The sequence below is a fragment of the Lolium rigidum genome, chromosome 1 (assembly GCF_022539505.1).
Source record: "Lolium rigidum isolate FL_2022 chromosome 1, APGP_CSIRO_Lrig_0.1, whole genome shotgun sequence".
Lineage (NCBI taxonomy): Eukaryota > Viridiplantae > Streptophyta > Magnoliopsida > Poales > Poaceae > Lolium > Lolium rigidum.
The window spans coordinates 237,737,056-237,752,275 of NC_061508.1; positions in this window are offsets into that span (position 1 = coordinate 237,737,056).

A 15,220-nucleotide genomic window follows, 5' to 3' on the forward strand; every position below is an offset into this window, starting at 1 on the left:
GGTGTTCTGATCATCCCAATTGGAAGCGGGAGGAGGTTCCTCATATTGATATGCAGTTCTTGGTTTCAGTTCCTTCTTTCGATGACCTTGACAGAGTTGATGGTATTCAGGTGGGGGTGCCTTCCTTCAGCTCCTCTATCTCCATATCCGCTTGGCGGTCAGCGGAGGTTCCTCACAAGGCTGAACTCGAGAAGGTGCGGCTGCACGTGGTCCCTCATACGTTGCGACACTTTCTGGGTTTGTTGGTTGTTGGTTGTCTTGTTGGCAAGACTGTCGATGTGGATCTTGTTAGTTTTAGACGCAGGGCAGTGGTGCGTATTCAGGTAGCCATGCTTCAGGCTGGGGTTCTAGGGGATCCTTCTGATGAGGCACACCCGATAGCTAAAGCTGATGTTGTGGTTAAGTTTAAGGCCTTTGAGTTCCGCTTCCACAGGGAGCCTGCAGATTATATTCCGGAGCCGGATTTTGTTCCTTTGGTTTGGGTAAAGAAAGATAATCCTGACGAGGGAGGTGAGGGTTCTCCAGATGGTGGGGATGATGCTATGGATACTTCTGCGCCGAGAGTGGGGCCTTCAGGATCTGGGACTTCATAGGTTCAGCAGGGATGATCTAGCTCTTCAGCGCCGGGGGTTACTCACGCTATGGCCCCTGTGTTTGTTGTCACGCCTTTTAATCCTAACCCGCAAACGCTGAATGCTATTGAGGCAGTGAAGAGGCTGCGGGCAGTTAGTCCTTCTTTGGAGGCTCCATCTTCTGCAGCGGCTACTCCTCATGTGTCGGCGGATGATTTGCGTTTGGCACTCGATGCGGTATCTTCTGGTTCTTCTCTGTCTTCCGGTCTTGCCGTGTACCACTCCCGCTCGGACAGGCCAGCCAAAGACCGGGTGTGTACTCTCGCCCGTACTACTCCTGCGGTGGCGAGAGGGGTTGCGGCTGCCACGGCTACTTGCGCGGGAGCGCATGCCAGAGAGGATGAACTGCAGCATGATGTTAGTTCGGGTGCGGGAGAGGTGATGCCGCGAGGGGGGTCTTCTTCACCCTTACCCCCTCGGGCATCGTCACCTTCACCTCGCCGGGGGGAGGCCGACGCGCCAGCTCCTCCTACTTCGGTCGCTCGTGGGGGCTCTTCATCGACCCCGCCCCTACAGTCAGCGTCTTCTCCGCATGGGACCGACGAGGCTCTCTTGGCCCGGTCGGCCAGCCCTCCTTCCGCTGGTGCTGCGGTAGAGGTGTTTCCACCTCGGCCGTCGTCCAGCCTGGCGGGCCAGCCGGCGTCACCTAGGGCGGCCATGGGCATGGCCGGCGACGTGGCGCCACCTCCCCCAGCTATGGGAGTTGCTAGGCTCCCACGCGTGGAGCCTACTAGGGGAGGGTCTACTTCGTCTACCACCTCCCCTAGGGCTGTCGCTGCTACGCGGGCCTCGGGTGCCTCGGTGGTCGTCCCCATTCGCCGAAGTTCTCGCCATGGGGTCAGCATAGATGGGGCTACGACAACGGATGAAGACTCCATGGCAAAGGCCATGCGTCGCAAGGCGTAGTGAAACCTTGACTCTTCAGGTACTATTAATAGTTCTAAGTCTTTTTTAACTTTCCCAACACCGCTTATGGCTTCTAAGTTCCATAATGTGGGTCTTTCGTTGTGTTCTTCTATTAGTTCTATTTCTGTTTCGGCTAATGCTCTGAGACGTATGGAGTTCGATAGACTCAAATTTACTCCTACGCTTTCGAGTAAGTCGGATACCTCTTTTTCTGACGAGGATGAGGAGGAAGCGTACGTTGTTTCAGACGGATTTCTTCTTTCACACCTAGTTGGAGAGGTATCAGAGGTCGGTCTAGATGATACCGCTCTGGGCTCTTGTATTGAATTACAAGCGGATGAGCGTAAATCAAGACTTTCATCCATTAAGCGTAATGCATGGCCTAATAAAAAGGCTAAGGTGACTAAATCTCCAATTTTTTCCAAATGAATGGCATGTTTGAGAATAGCAGAGGTCTGAAAGACTTGGCTAAACACTTACACATCGCTGAAAGCATTAGGGAACATGTTTTAGATTTTGTTGCTATCTCCGAAACGGGCAAACATAACTATTCAACAAGTTTTCCAAATCTCCTATCAGGCGGGGAAGACTTTGCTTGGGTATCCCGCCTGCCTTGGGGGCGTTCTGGTGGCCTAGTTGGCATCCGAACTACAACCATGGAAATTTTGGATAATTCCGGAGGTGACTTTCATATTAAGCTTCACATCCGGAATAAGTCCGATAATTTTATATGGAGTTTGGTGTCTGTCTATGGAGCTGCCAAGGATGTTCATAAGCCTGCCTTTCTCCGGGAATTGGTTAATCTAGCGAAGGAAAATCTGCACCCTATCATCATAGGCGGGGATTTTAATTTGCTTAGATACCATCATGAGAAGAGTCGGGGCAGATTTGACACCCACTGGCCTTTCTTATTCAACGCTGTCATTGATAGTTTGGATTTGAGAGAGGTTTCAATGGGTGGGAGACAATTAATTTGTGCGAATAGTCTCCCCGAGCCTACTTACGAGAAGTTGGATCGCGTATTGATGGACTCGGACTTGGAATTTAAATTCCCTCTAGTATCAGTATGGGTTCTTCCTCGGATTGAGGATTCGTCAGATCACGCCCCAATTCTGTTATCTACTGGTACACCCTTGCCGTCACGTAGATGTCCGTTCAAATTTTAACTTGGATGGCAAGGGGATAGTGAGAAGAAAAAATACCAGTTAACTAAATGGAGTGTTGTATGTCGTCCGAAAGATCAAGGTGGACTTGGTGTTCATGATCTTGAAGTTAAGAACAGGGCATTGCTCGGTAAATGGCTAGCCAGGTTGTTGACGGAGGATGGGGTATGGCAACAACTTTTGTGAAAAGTATGTTGGCGCAAAGGCGATCTCTCAGGTTCTTTGGAAACCAGGAGATTCACATTTTTGGGCCGGCATTGGCAACTAAGAAGCACTTTTCCCATTTGGTTCTTTCTCCATTAAGAATGGGGCGGAGATACGGTTCTGGGAGGATCTCTTACAAGGTGTTAACTTGTCAATGCCTACAAGTTGTAGACTAGGGTTTTCGTGGAAGTAGAGGGCAAGTAGATCTCGAGGGTTTCAGCCGGAAAAGTACTCGACTGCTAGAAAACTAGGGTTGTGTTGATAATGAAATCGATCCTTTCTTCGTCCCTCGACTCCCCCTTATATAGGAGGCGGATTCGAGGGTTTCGTATTACACAAGTTACAAATTTCGGGAGACTCTTTAAGTTCGACCCGTAAAGTTACAAATCTGTTTATTCCTAATCTATCTCTTCTTTCCATAGTCGATGCTTTAGTAGGCTTCTGGGCTTCGTATTCTTCGGGTTATGGGCCTTCAATAAACCCCGGGTACCATCTTCGGCAGGCCCATTGGGGATGACTATGTTAGTAGCCCCCGAGATTTTGCTTGAATCAGAGAGTCAAGTAAAATCTCCATCATTACAATGAACACATGATCTCTTCGAGTCACGAAATAATTTTCATCATATATTTTACATGGATAATGGTAGATGGGGCTGGTTCATCTGACGGATCAGGTACCAGTTAACTACTCTCGTGGCAATCCCGCAAAAACCTACTTCAAGGTCAAGTCCCTGGACTTGACCTCGGTATACTGGTGTAATTCAACATGTGTCGCTTAAGGTCTTACAATATGCCGAATTCCAGTCATATTTTATCGGGTACCTAACGCGTCCATTAGGATTTTTCTTCGCATCTGTTAATACGGGAAAAAAATAGCAGACCGCATTCATGTGCGATACCACGCCACGCAGGACGGATCCCGAGGTTTACCTTCGTAAAGTATTACGGCATTCAGAGATTTAACAGCGATTGAGGCGTTCTGAGAATATATTGTCGAGTGCCTTTTTTGGCTGTTGGAATAGCACATTTATTCGAGTCATATGATGACTTATTATCTTGACCTCCCGATGAGAGTATATGAAGAGTTATATCATAACTCGAAATGTACTCAATTTGACTCCTTCAGTTTCATCGGGTACGCGACGAGCGTTCCCGATGGGAGTAGCCCCCGAGGCTATAGCCAAGTGCTTGTACTTGGTTGTAGGCTCACCTTTTCCATCTTGTCGCTATATTGTCAACTTTCCTATTTTTTCATCTTTATCGGGTGCGCGACCAGCGCTCCCGATAGGAGTAGCCCCCGAGGCTACAATCGAGTATTTATACTTGGCTGTAGGCTCATCTTTGCCATTTTTGAATCAACTCCATATCAATCTTCCTACAAAAAGTAGCCACCGAGCATTTGAACAATTTTTTTTATTTGATCAAAGGCTCCCGAAGTTATTTTATAGGAATCCTCGATAATTCTTCTGCCGTTATTTTGAAAGACCTATTCGAGATTTTCAAATGACGACGTCGATGCTGACGATATGCACAAACTCTATATTGGGAAGGTGCGAGTCTAGTCATGTCTCTGATATGTCGGTCAAAACCTCTGCACCATTGACACATCTTGGGAGTGGGGGACACACGTCCTCCGCTTTTCCGGCACGCGCGCTGTACCGCCTGTCCCACAACTTCAAAGTGAATATACATTTTTACCCCTGTAGACATGTGTAGGGCATAGGATCCATTTTTATTTCATCCAACGGTGCGACGGTTTGTTGAACTACTTATAAATTTCCCCCTTCATCCTCATTCATCCCCTTCATCGCGCCGCTCATCTTTCCTTTCTCTCTCCAAAATCACCATTGCTGCTCCAAGCTCGCGCGCTACTGCTCTCCTCCAAGGCTCACTTTGATGCCACCTCGCACGAAGCTTCGTACACACACCGCGCCAGGAACCAATCCGTCGATGGAGCCTACAGAGGTTTCCGGGTGGGAGAGATCTAAGATCTCCAACCAGGATCTGAAGACCCTCAAGACATTGGGGCTGCTGAAAAAGGAAGAAGTACTAATCTTCCCCGGCGATGAAAGTTTCCCTATGCCGCACATTGGATACCGGGTAACCTTCATTGACCACCTCATTCGCGGCCTTTACACACCCATCCACGAGTTTCTTAGTGGGCTGCTCTTTTTCTATAGGATTCAACTACATCAGCTGACTCCCAACTCCATCCTCCATATCTCTATTTTCATCACATTATGCGAATGCTTTCTCGGGACCCATCCTCATTGGGGCATGTGGAAACATATCTTTTATCTCCGGCGCAACAACTCCCGCAGCGTCGCCTACAATGTGGGAGGCGTTGTCATCTGCGTCCGACCCGAAGTTGACTACTTCGACGTCAAGTTCCCTCACTCCGTTCAAGGATGGCGCCGGAGATGGTTATACGTTCAAGAGGAGCATGTCGACTCGCAAGAATACAATATCGATCCCTTTGATGGCGCCACAAAAATCCTTCGGCGCCGGTCGTGGGACGCCGAAGCTTCCGAGGAAGAGAAAATGGCGACAAATGCTCTGATGAAGCGCATCCACGAGCTTCAGAACACCCGCGGTAAAGAACTGTCGGGTGTTCAAATCACTTCCCACTTCCTTAGGATTAGGGTGCAGCCTCTGCAGGCTCGCAAAAACCCCCTCTGGATGTATGTTGGCGAGGAAGATGTTGACCACGTATCCAAGGACCTTTCTGTGAAGGACTTGGAGAAGCTTGTTCGACGTTTTTCATCGCTGAGCAAGAAACTGGCGGTTCCAAGCTCTTGTCATGTGGAGCCGTACAGCAGCACCAACGCCCTCCCCGAAGTAAGTAACCTCTCTCGAGTAAAATTTCTATTTTTTCGACTGCTGTATTGCTTAATTTTCCCTTGGTGTTGATTTTCCTTCTACAGAACCATCAAGTCCTATCTTCTCTGCCTCCCCTACTTGAGGGTGGAGAGGTCGATGAGCGAGCCGTCGTTACCAACGATTCGCGGGGACCCTCTCGTCCTGAGAGTGAAGTCGCAGGATCTCACAAATCCGCGGCTTCCTCCGGAAAAGATACGGAGTCTGAGGCTTTTGAATCAGTGAGCTCTCCCCCCTCTGCTGTTTCTACCAAGAGCAAGAGGAAAAGGGATGAAGTCGAGGATTCCGGCGCCTCCAAGCCTACCGAGCCCGCTCCCGAAGAATCGTCACCCGAAGAAGAGAGTGGATTTAACCCTTACGATGTTGCAGGCTCCGTTCGCTCGTAAGCTTCTATATCACCATTACTTACTCCACTCTTGTTTTTTACTAGTACTCATGTTTCTTTATTGATAGTGGCGATGAAAAAGAAGAAAAAGAAGGAAACGAGGTTCCTGGTGCGGCTCTTACGAGCACCTGCTAGAACTTGGTTCTCTCTGAAAATCGCTGTGCTGGCGAAGAATCCCCGCCTCTTCCGCAACAAGAGGTGGAAACCTCGCCTCCAAGCAGCCCCCGAGCCCCTTCGCCAAAGAGAGCGATGATTGAAGCTGGCGATGGTCATGTGATTGTTGCAGAAGATCCTTCAACTTCTATTTTGAAAGATGTAAGTTTCCTGTCTGTCTCCATTTATGATTTGATTTTGAAATCTTTCTTGACCATCTGCCTAGTTTTTCCTCTTTCTAAACTTTTTCTCGTCGCCGTATGTAGCCTTTGATGAAACACCTCATCAAGATTGGTACCCAATTTATTGGGTTTCGCGACTCTGCTGAAGATCTGAAAGGTAGCATCCATTTTTACTCTGTGCTTCATTCTTCTTTCGACTAAATTATTTTGTATTGGAATTTAATTTTTCATTCTGGTCATCTTCAGATAGCCTCTATCGAGCCGAGAAACATGCGGAAGAACTTGCCGCTAAACTCGAGCGAAGTGAGAAGGCTCGCGAGAAGGCCGCACGAGAAGCCGCTACTGTTGAAGAACATCGACAGAGACTTCACAAGGCCGAACAAGCTCTAAGCGACCAGGTCTCTCAACAGATAGCGCGCGAAAACGCTATCATAACTCGCTTGGAAACCCAAAATCGGTGGTTTTTTAGTAAGTTTTCACCCTTACTTTCCAGCTTCTGAAATTGGTTTTCCGTATTTTTTTGATGAACTTGATTTTCGCTCCAGCAGGAAAAATGGGTGAAGATTTCACCATGCATGCAGCTGAAGAGGATCGCCTCCTCGACACCCTTGAGCTGCACGGGGATTTGGCGTGCACCAATATTTCAGATGCGCGGGCTGCGTTCACGCGCCTCTTCCCCCATTTATTCCCCAAGCAGACGCAGCCTCAAACTTTCTCCGAGCTTGCCAGGCGCTTCCTTCCCGAAGAAGTTCTTGCGCTGGCTTATTGACAAGAAAACCTGAAGGTTGGAGTTGAAGGAACCATTGCTCTGGTTGTCGACATCCACCAAACTATCGACTGGGCAAAGGTGGGCGACCCCAAAGGGATGAAATCGCAGAAGTGGAAGACTTTGGTGAAGGCTGCGAAGCCTCACTCGAAGAAGATCCTCAGCTTTCTGGGGCATAAACCTTCAACATCTACCAGCAGCACTAAGCCGGAGGTCAAGTATACCAACTTACCTCTCCGTTCATTTCTCTCTTTTGGTAACTATCGATATCTTTAGGATGTGCGACTATCTTTGTCGACTCACTAGGAGTCATCCTTTTGTAATGGATCCCCACTTATGTAAATATTTTGACTTATGAATGAAAAAGAAGGAATCCTTGTTTGGTAATTGATGTCGACCTTTTCTTTCTTTCAGTTGGTGTTTGATAATTACTCTAAGACTGCTGGACCATCATCTGCTTCTCCTGCTACGTCTCGCTCTAAACGGATATCTGACGACGTTGTCTTGGATGATTCTTCATGTGCTAACCCGGATCAACTGGAATTTGCTGAACTTCGACAACAACTCCAAGCCATGAAGAAACAATCCATTATTGTCATGGATCAATCCCGCAAATCTTCCGAGCGGGAGAAGATAGCTCTTCAGCAGGCTCAAGAAGCCTTAGAATTGAAAGAAATTGTGGTTGCCAAAGCCTTACAGGCAACCTCTCGAGAAAATTATATACTTGAACTACTGACTGACGCAAGTCTGGATATGGCGGGTAAGTTTCGCCCTTTGTGTTCTCCTTTTATTTTCCGTGTATAATTTTGCAATCCTCATTGTATTTCATGATATGGTTAGGCTCCTTCTTGGATGCTACTGCCGAAGATCAGCGTGTTGATGCGAGATCCGAGGTTCTTATTCGACCTGCTCAGCAAAACAACGCCATGGTTTACAACGCCATGTTTCCTCGGAATCTTCAACCCAAAACCCTTCCTGAATTGATGGACAAGTTCAAGAGCGTCTGTCGAGTCCATGGATTTGTGAAGGCCCAATTAAGGGCTGGTGCCAGGTTCTCATTAATTATGTTGCAAATTTGCTATCCGAAGTTAGACGTGTCCAACGTTGTTGATCTTTGCCACTCCCGATTAAGAAAAAATAGAAGGAACATCGACAAGCTCAATGATGTGGTAACGCCTGTAGCTGAAAAGATGACTGAGGACCTTCTTCAGGTAGATGTAGATTTGTTCACTGAATGCCATTATGCTGATTCAATGGGTGCTCCTGCGGAAGGTGAAAGGGTGAACATAGATGACCTGATAGGAGATGATTGAAGATCTTTTCCTTCTATCGAGTTTTTCCTGTAATAAAGAAATATCTTATATATTGCGAGAACTATGTATACTGTGAGAACTATGTATACTTATTTTCCTCCTTCTCTAGCCCCCGAGTGTTTCGACAGGCATATGTATATTTACTACTTGCGAGGTGTTTTAACCAAGGCAAATAATTTGTGTGTTATATATTGTAAAGATCGAGTCTATTTTGATGAATCTGCGAGTTGCAAGCCCCCGAGCCTGACGAAGAAAATATATATCATCAATATTTTTACTATATTGCTGCATCGCGAGCCCGCCTCATTAAAAACCTTTCAGCCTCACTCGGTGCCCTGAAAGGAAAAGAGTGCGTCTGAAAACTCACGAGCTTTTCAGTACATTGTATGTTTATATGCATCTCTATTTTGACTTCTACGCGTAAAAACGCCGAAGTTGCGCGACGTTCCATGGATTTGGCTCTGCGACCCCTATCTTCTTGTCCTTTATTCTGTATGCTCATTCTGCGATCACCTTTGTGACGATGTATGGTCCTACCCACGGTGACTCGAATTTTTCATGGCTATCCTGGGTAAGCCGAAGAACTAGGTCGCCAAGTTGGAAAGACCTTGGACGCAAACGTCAACTATGGTAGTTTTCAGGTCCTGCTAGTACTTGGTAACTCTTGACAGCACCTCATCTCTAGCTTCGTCGAGTGCATCGTACTCATTATAGATGAGATCTTAATTTTGTGGCGCACTAGCTACATATGCGCCACAGAAATTGTTTCTGTGGCGCACCGGACATGGTGTGCCACAAAAATAGCTTATTTTTGTGGCGCACCACAAACTCATGCGCCACAGAAATAAGGTGGGGCCAGCCCCAATCATTGATTTTACTAATTTTGTGACGCATATGACCACGTGCGCCACAGAATTAAGACATTCTGTGGCGCACGTGGTCCTGTGCGCCACAGAATTAAAACATTTTGTGGCGCACCTTACCTCGTGCGCCCCAGAAATAAGACATTTCTGTGGTGCACATGGATTCCATGTGCCACAGTAGTTGTTTTGCCTCCCCACGCAACTCGACCCCCCCCCCGTGAACGCACAATATATCAAAATGTTTCCACGGAAATTCTACATCCAAATTCACCAGGGCTTGCCCGGTTGGACAATTTTTCGAATCCCCAAATTCGAAAAGAGTAAAAAGTTACGGTAAAATAAAGATTTTTTGCTGCAAAATAGAAAATTTTTAAAAAAATTATATGGCGCGCCAAGGGCCCATGCGCCACAGAATTAAGATCCAAAATTTAAATTTCCTACCACCCTCCTGCATTTCTCCTCCACTTCTCCTTGGTTGCAAAATTCTGCTCCTCCACTTCCCCTCCTCCTCCACTTCCCCTCCTCCACCACCACCACCACCTCCTCCTCCGGCCGGCCGGCCTCCTCCTCCTCCTCTGGCAGGCCGGCCTCCTCTTCCTACTCCGGCGACCACCTTCTCCGGCCGGCCTCCTCCTACTCCAGTGACCAGCTCTTTCGGCCGGCCTCCTCCTACTCCAGCGACCACCTCCTCCGACCTCCTCCGGCGACCACCACCTTCTCCTCCTCCACCACCACCACCTCCTCCACCACCTCCTCCTCCACCACCACCACCACCACCTCCACCACCCCTCCTCCACCACCACCACCACCACCACCTCCACCACCACCTCCACCTCCACCACCACCTCCACCTCCTCCTCCTACTCCACCACCACCTCCTCCGGACGGCCTCCTCCTCCACCCACCCACCCACCTCTGGCGACCTTCCTAGCGAAATTTCAAACAAAAATTTAAAAAAATTGCGGCCCCAGATCTAGATCTAGATCTGGCCGCCATTTTTTTTAATTTCAAAAAATAATTCTGTGGCGCACCACAGCCCGGTGCGCCACAGAAATAAGACTTTCTATTTCTGTGGCGCATGGGCAAGTGCGCCAAAGAATTCTTATTTTTGTGGTGATAATTATGTGGTGCACCGCCCATGCGCCACATAATTCTTTTTTGGTGAGCCACTGATGAGCCTTTTCCTACTAGTGCCGACATCATCCTCTAGTGCCTTCCTCGAAGTTTCTTCATCATATTCCACCACTTTCGGAAAATTATGTTCTATTTCTACTGGGAGCACCGGCTCGGCCCCGTGGACCAGGAAGAACGGAGTTTCCTGTGTTGATGTATTAGGTTTTTTCCGTATGCTCCATAACACGCTAGGCAACTCATCTGGCCAAGTATGTCGAGCTTTCTCCAATGGTGTTAGCAGTCGTTTCTTGATACCATTGCAGATGATGTCGTTTGCTTTTTTGACTTGACCATTGGTTTGCGGGTGCGCCACCGATGCAAAGTGTAATTTGATGCCTACTTTCGCATAATATGCTTTGAATTCCTTGGAGGTAAAATTGATGCCGTTGTCTGTGACAATGCTGTGAGGGACCCCAAACCGAAAAACTATGCCTTTGATGAAGCTTACCATCGATGTTGCATCTGCCGAAGTTACTGGCACTGCCTCAATCCATTTGGTGAACTTGTCGACAGCCACGAGCATATATACGTATCCTCCTGGCCAAGCTTTATGTAATTATCCCACCATGTCGAGACCCCATTGTGCAAAGGGCCATGACAAAGGTATTGGCATCAGTTCTGCTTCCGGAGAGTGATGTTTTGCCGCAAATCTTTGGCATGCATCACAAGTGCGAACTATCTCTTTTGCATCTTCTACTGTAGTTAGCCAGTAAAATTCTGCCCTGAAAACCTTGGCTGCTATTGCTCAGCTTCTTGCATGGTGCCCGCATATTCCCTTGTGTACATGCTTCAGTATGACTCTTCCTTCTTCGGGTGTAACGCATCGTTGCAATACTCCCGATATACATCGCTTGTACAGCTCTCCCTTGACCACGGTAAAAGCTTTAGATCGTCGAATAACTCGTCTTGCTTCCACCGGATCTTCGGGTATCTCTTTCCTTAGGATATATGCCACGTAAACTTGCATCCAAGGAACTTGCACCATCATAACCTCATGTGATTCTTCTTCCTCCTCCGATGTGTTTGCTTCTAAATCTGCCGGAGCCCCCGAGTCCTTCTCAGACTTCTCTTTCTTCTTTGGCTATTTTGGTGCTTTCTTCGCCTTAGTTGATCTTTCACTTATCTCTTCCTAGTATACGCCAGGTGGTATTGCTAAACATTGTGACCCGATATTTGTCAGAACATCGGCTTCATCATTGTTGAGTCCGCTGATATGGTCCACTTCACATCCATCAAAGAGTTTCTCGAGTTCATTGTATACCTCCTTGTATGCTATCGTGCTATCATTGACTACATCGCATTGGTTCATCACCTGTTGAGCCACCAATTGGGAGTCGCCAAAGATTTTTAGTCGAGTTTCTCCACACGTCTTCGCCATCTTCATCCCATGTATGAGCGCCTCATACTCCGCTTCATTATTGGATGTGTTGGGGAATGACATCCACAGTACGTATTTCATCTTATCTCCTTGGGGTAATACTAATATCACGCCTGCTCCAGCTCCTTCTACTCTCTTGGACCCGTCGAAGTTCATGGTCCACGTACTCGTCAAATCTGGGGGTCCCGTGTTTTGCAACTCCATCCACTCTGCGACAAAGTCTGGCAGAATTTGCGACTTTATTTCTTTTCGTTTTTCGTATGTGATGTCCCGAGGGGAAAGCTCTATTCCCCAAAGGGAGACACGGCATGTAGCTTCTGGATTGTTCAAGATGTTCGATAAAGGCGCCTCATTGACCACTACTATCGGATGTGCCGAAAAATAGCGCCGCGGTTTTCTTGCAGTCGTAAACACTCCATATGCCAACTTCTGATAATGCGGGTACTGCTGTTTAGAAGGCGATAAAACTTCACTGATGAAATATACCGGCCTCTGGACTCCATGAATTTTCCCTTCTTCTTCTCTTTCCACCACAAGCCGTGCTGACCACCTGGGTTGTGGTTGCGATATACAACAGGAGAGGTTCTTTTTCCTTGGGCGCCACCAGTATTGGGGGTGTCGAGATTTTGCGCTTGAGGTGCTCGAAGACCCTATCTGCTTCTTTGTTCCACTCGAACTTTTCTCCTTGTTTGATGAGCGCATAGAAAGGCAACACTTTTTCTACTAGCTTGGCGACAAATCTGCTCAGAGCCACGACACGTCCTGTCAGTTGTTGTATCTCCTTGAGCTTCGTCGGCTTTCGCATTGTCACAATTGCTTGTATTTTCTCGGGATTGGCCTCAATTCCCCTGGCTGATACTAAGTATCCAAGGAGCTCTCCCGCAGGAACGCCGAAGGAACTCTTCGTCGGGTTTAGCTTGAGGCGAAACTTGTCGAGGTTGTCGAAGGTTTCCTTGAGATCATCGATCAAAGACAACCCCTGGTTTATTGTAATTACAACATCGTCTATATATACTTGAACGTTCCCGCCAATCTGCGTGGCGAGACACTTTTACATCATCCTCTGATGAGTGGCTCCCGCGTTTTTCAACCCGAAAGGCATCGTTCTATAACAGAACACACCATAAGGTGTTATGAAAGTTGTTTTGACCTCATCTTCTTATTTTAAGCGGATCTGGTTGTAACCAGAATACGCGTCTAGGAAGGAAAGACGTTCGCATCCCGCAGTGGAGTCGATAATTTGATCGATCCTCGTAAGGGGAAAGTGATCCTTTGGACAATGTTTATTGAGACACGTGAAGTCGACGCACATGCGAAGGATGTCAGTGTTTTTCTTCGGGACCAGAACTGGGTTAGCGACCCATGTGGCCTCCGTGTGCAGCCCCTTGATGAAATTTTCTTCTCGAAGTCGATTAATCTCTAAGAGCATAGCTTTGCGGTTTGGTTCCGAAAAACGCCGCAAAGGTTGTCGAATTGGTCTAGCCATTGGATCCAAATTAAGAGGGTGTCCGACAAGTTCCCTGGGTACTCCTGGCATGTCAGTTGGATACCATGCAAAGATTACCCAGTGCTCATGGAGGAACTCGACGATCACGCTTTCCTATGCGCTATCCATGTTTGTTGCGATAGCTGTCATCTTCTTAGGATTTGTCGGGTGAATCTGTACTTCCTTCGAGTTCTTGGTGGTGCAAAGCTTTGCTCCTTCAGTGGCCTCCCTCCGTCAGGCAACACATCGTAATCAGTTGTTAACCTTGACGCCATGTACTCCACCTGCATCCTGAAAGTTTCTGACAACCGGTGAAAATTCTTGTCACACTTATCTGTCAGGGCAAAGTTGCCCTTTACTGTGATTGTGCCCTTGGGTCCAGGGAGCCTCCACAACAAGTACGTGTAGTGTGGTATCGCCATAAATCTGGCATAAGCGGGTCGTCCTAACAGAGCATGATACTGCGACGGGAAATCCACGACTTTGAACTCCAGCTTCTCTCTTCTATAATTCTCTCGGGTTCCAAACTGAACGTCGAGATTGATTTTTCCCAATGGATAACTTGGCTTCTCAGGAGTGATGCCGTGGAAACACGTGTCAGTTGGTGTCAAGTTCGCCAATGATATGTTCATCTTCCGCAATGTATCTGCATACATAAGGTTTAAACTGATGCAGCCATCTATGAACACACGTGAAACGTCGAATCCTGCGATCACCGCTGGTAAGATCAAAGCTGATTGCCCTGGTCGTGGAACTTGCTGCGGGTGGTCTGCTATGGTGAAACCGATGTCCTGCCCCGACCAATTCAAGTATTCAATCGTTAGTGGATGCATCTTCTCTGCCATGTAAACTTGTCGCGAAATCACTTTTTGAGTCCTATTTGAGGGTCTGCCCTTCTGAATCATCGAAACTACCCCGTTGGTGTCGATATAGGGACCGTTGGTTGGAGCTGCCGCCAATTGCAACTGGTGTCGATTTTCGTCTGTAATTGCGGGTGGAGGTGGGAGATGAATCTCACTCCTTGGCCCCTGGGGGTTTCTGTTTGCTGCATGTGCGTTGGCATGCCCTGCGTACCTATGCAATGCTAGGAAAGTTTGGCAATCATTCTGCAGATGTCCCGACGGCCTCTTCCCATTGTTTATCGAGGAAAAGGTGCATTTGGCATGGTCCGTTCAGGAGATCTTCGGGTGATACATACGGCCTTTGGAACCTTGGTCCATTATTTTGCCTGCTGGGACGGGGAGTGTCCCTGTAATCGCTACGCTGCTTGCTACTCTTCTGATAATCATCTCGATTATTACCTCCACTAGTTACTCGGAAGCCAGCCGATATTTGGCCAGGACCATCATAATCTGAAAACTATCGAGAAAAACATCGTCTATTTTGATTGTTTCGGTTGCGATCGTCCTCAGGCGACCTATGTTGTTTGTTGTGAACAACATCTTCCCCATCTGCCCAACGATTCGCTATTTCCATGAGCTGCTATTGTTTTCGGATTAGTCCTTCCCAAATCCTCGACTAAGTCCTTTCTTCGGATTCCAGAAACAAACACATCTATTTCTCTTTCGTCAGATATGTTCTCTGCCGAGTTTTTCATAATGTTTCACCTCTGGATGTACGTCCTCATTGGCTCATCATACTTCTGTCTGCAGGCCCTCAGCTTCTCTATTGACGCGGGTTTCTTGCATGTGGATAAGAAGTTTGTCACAAACATGTCCTCGAAAGTTTCCCAGCTGTCG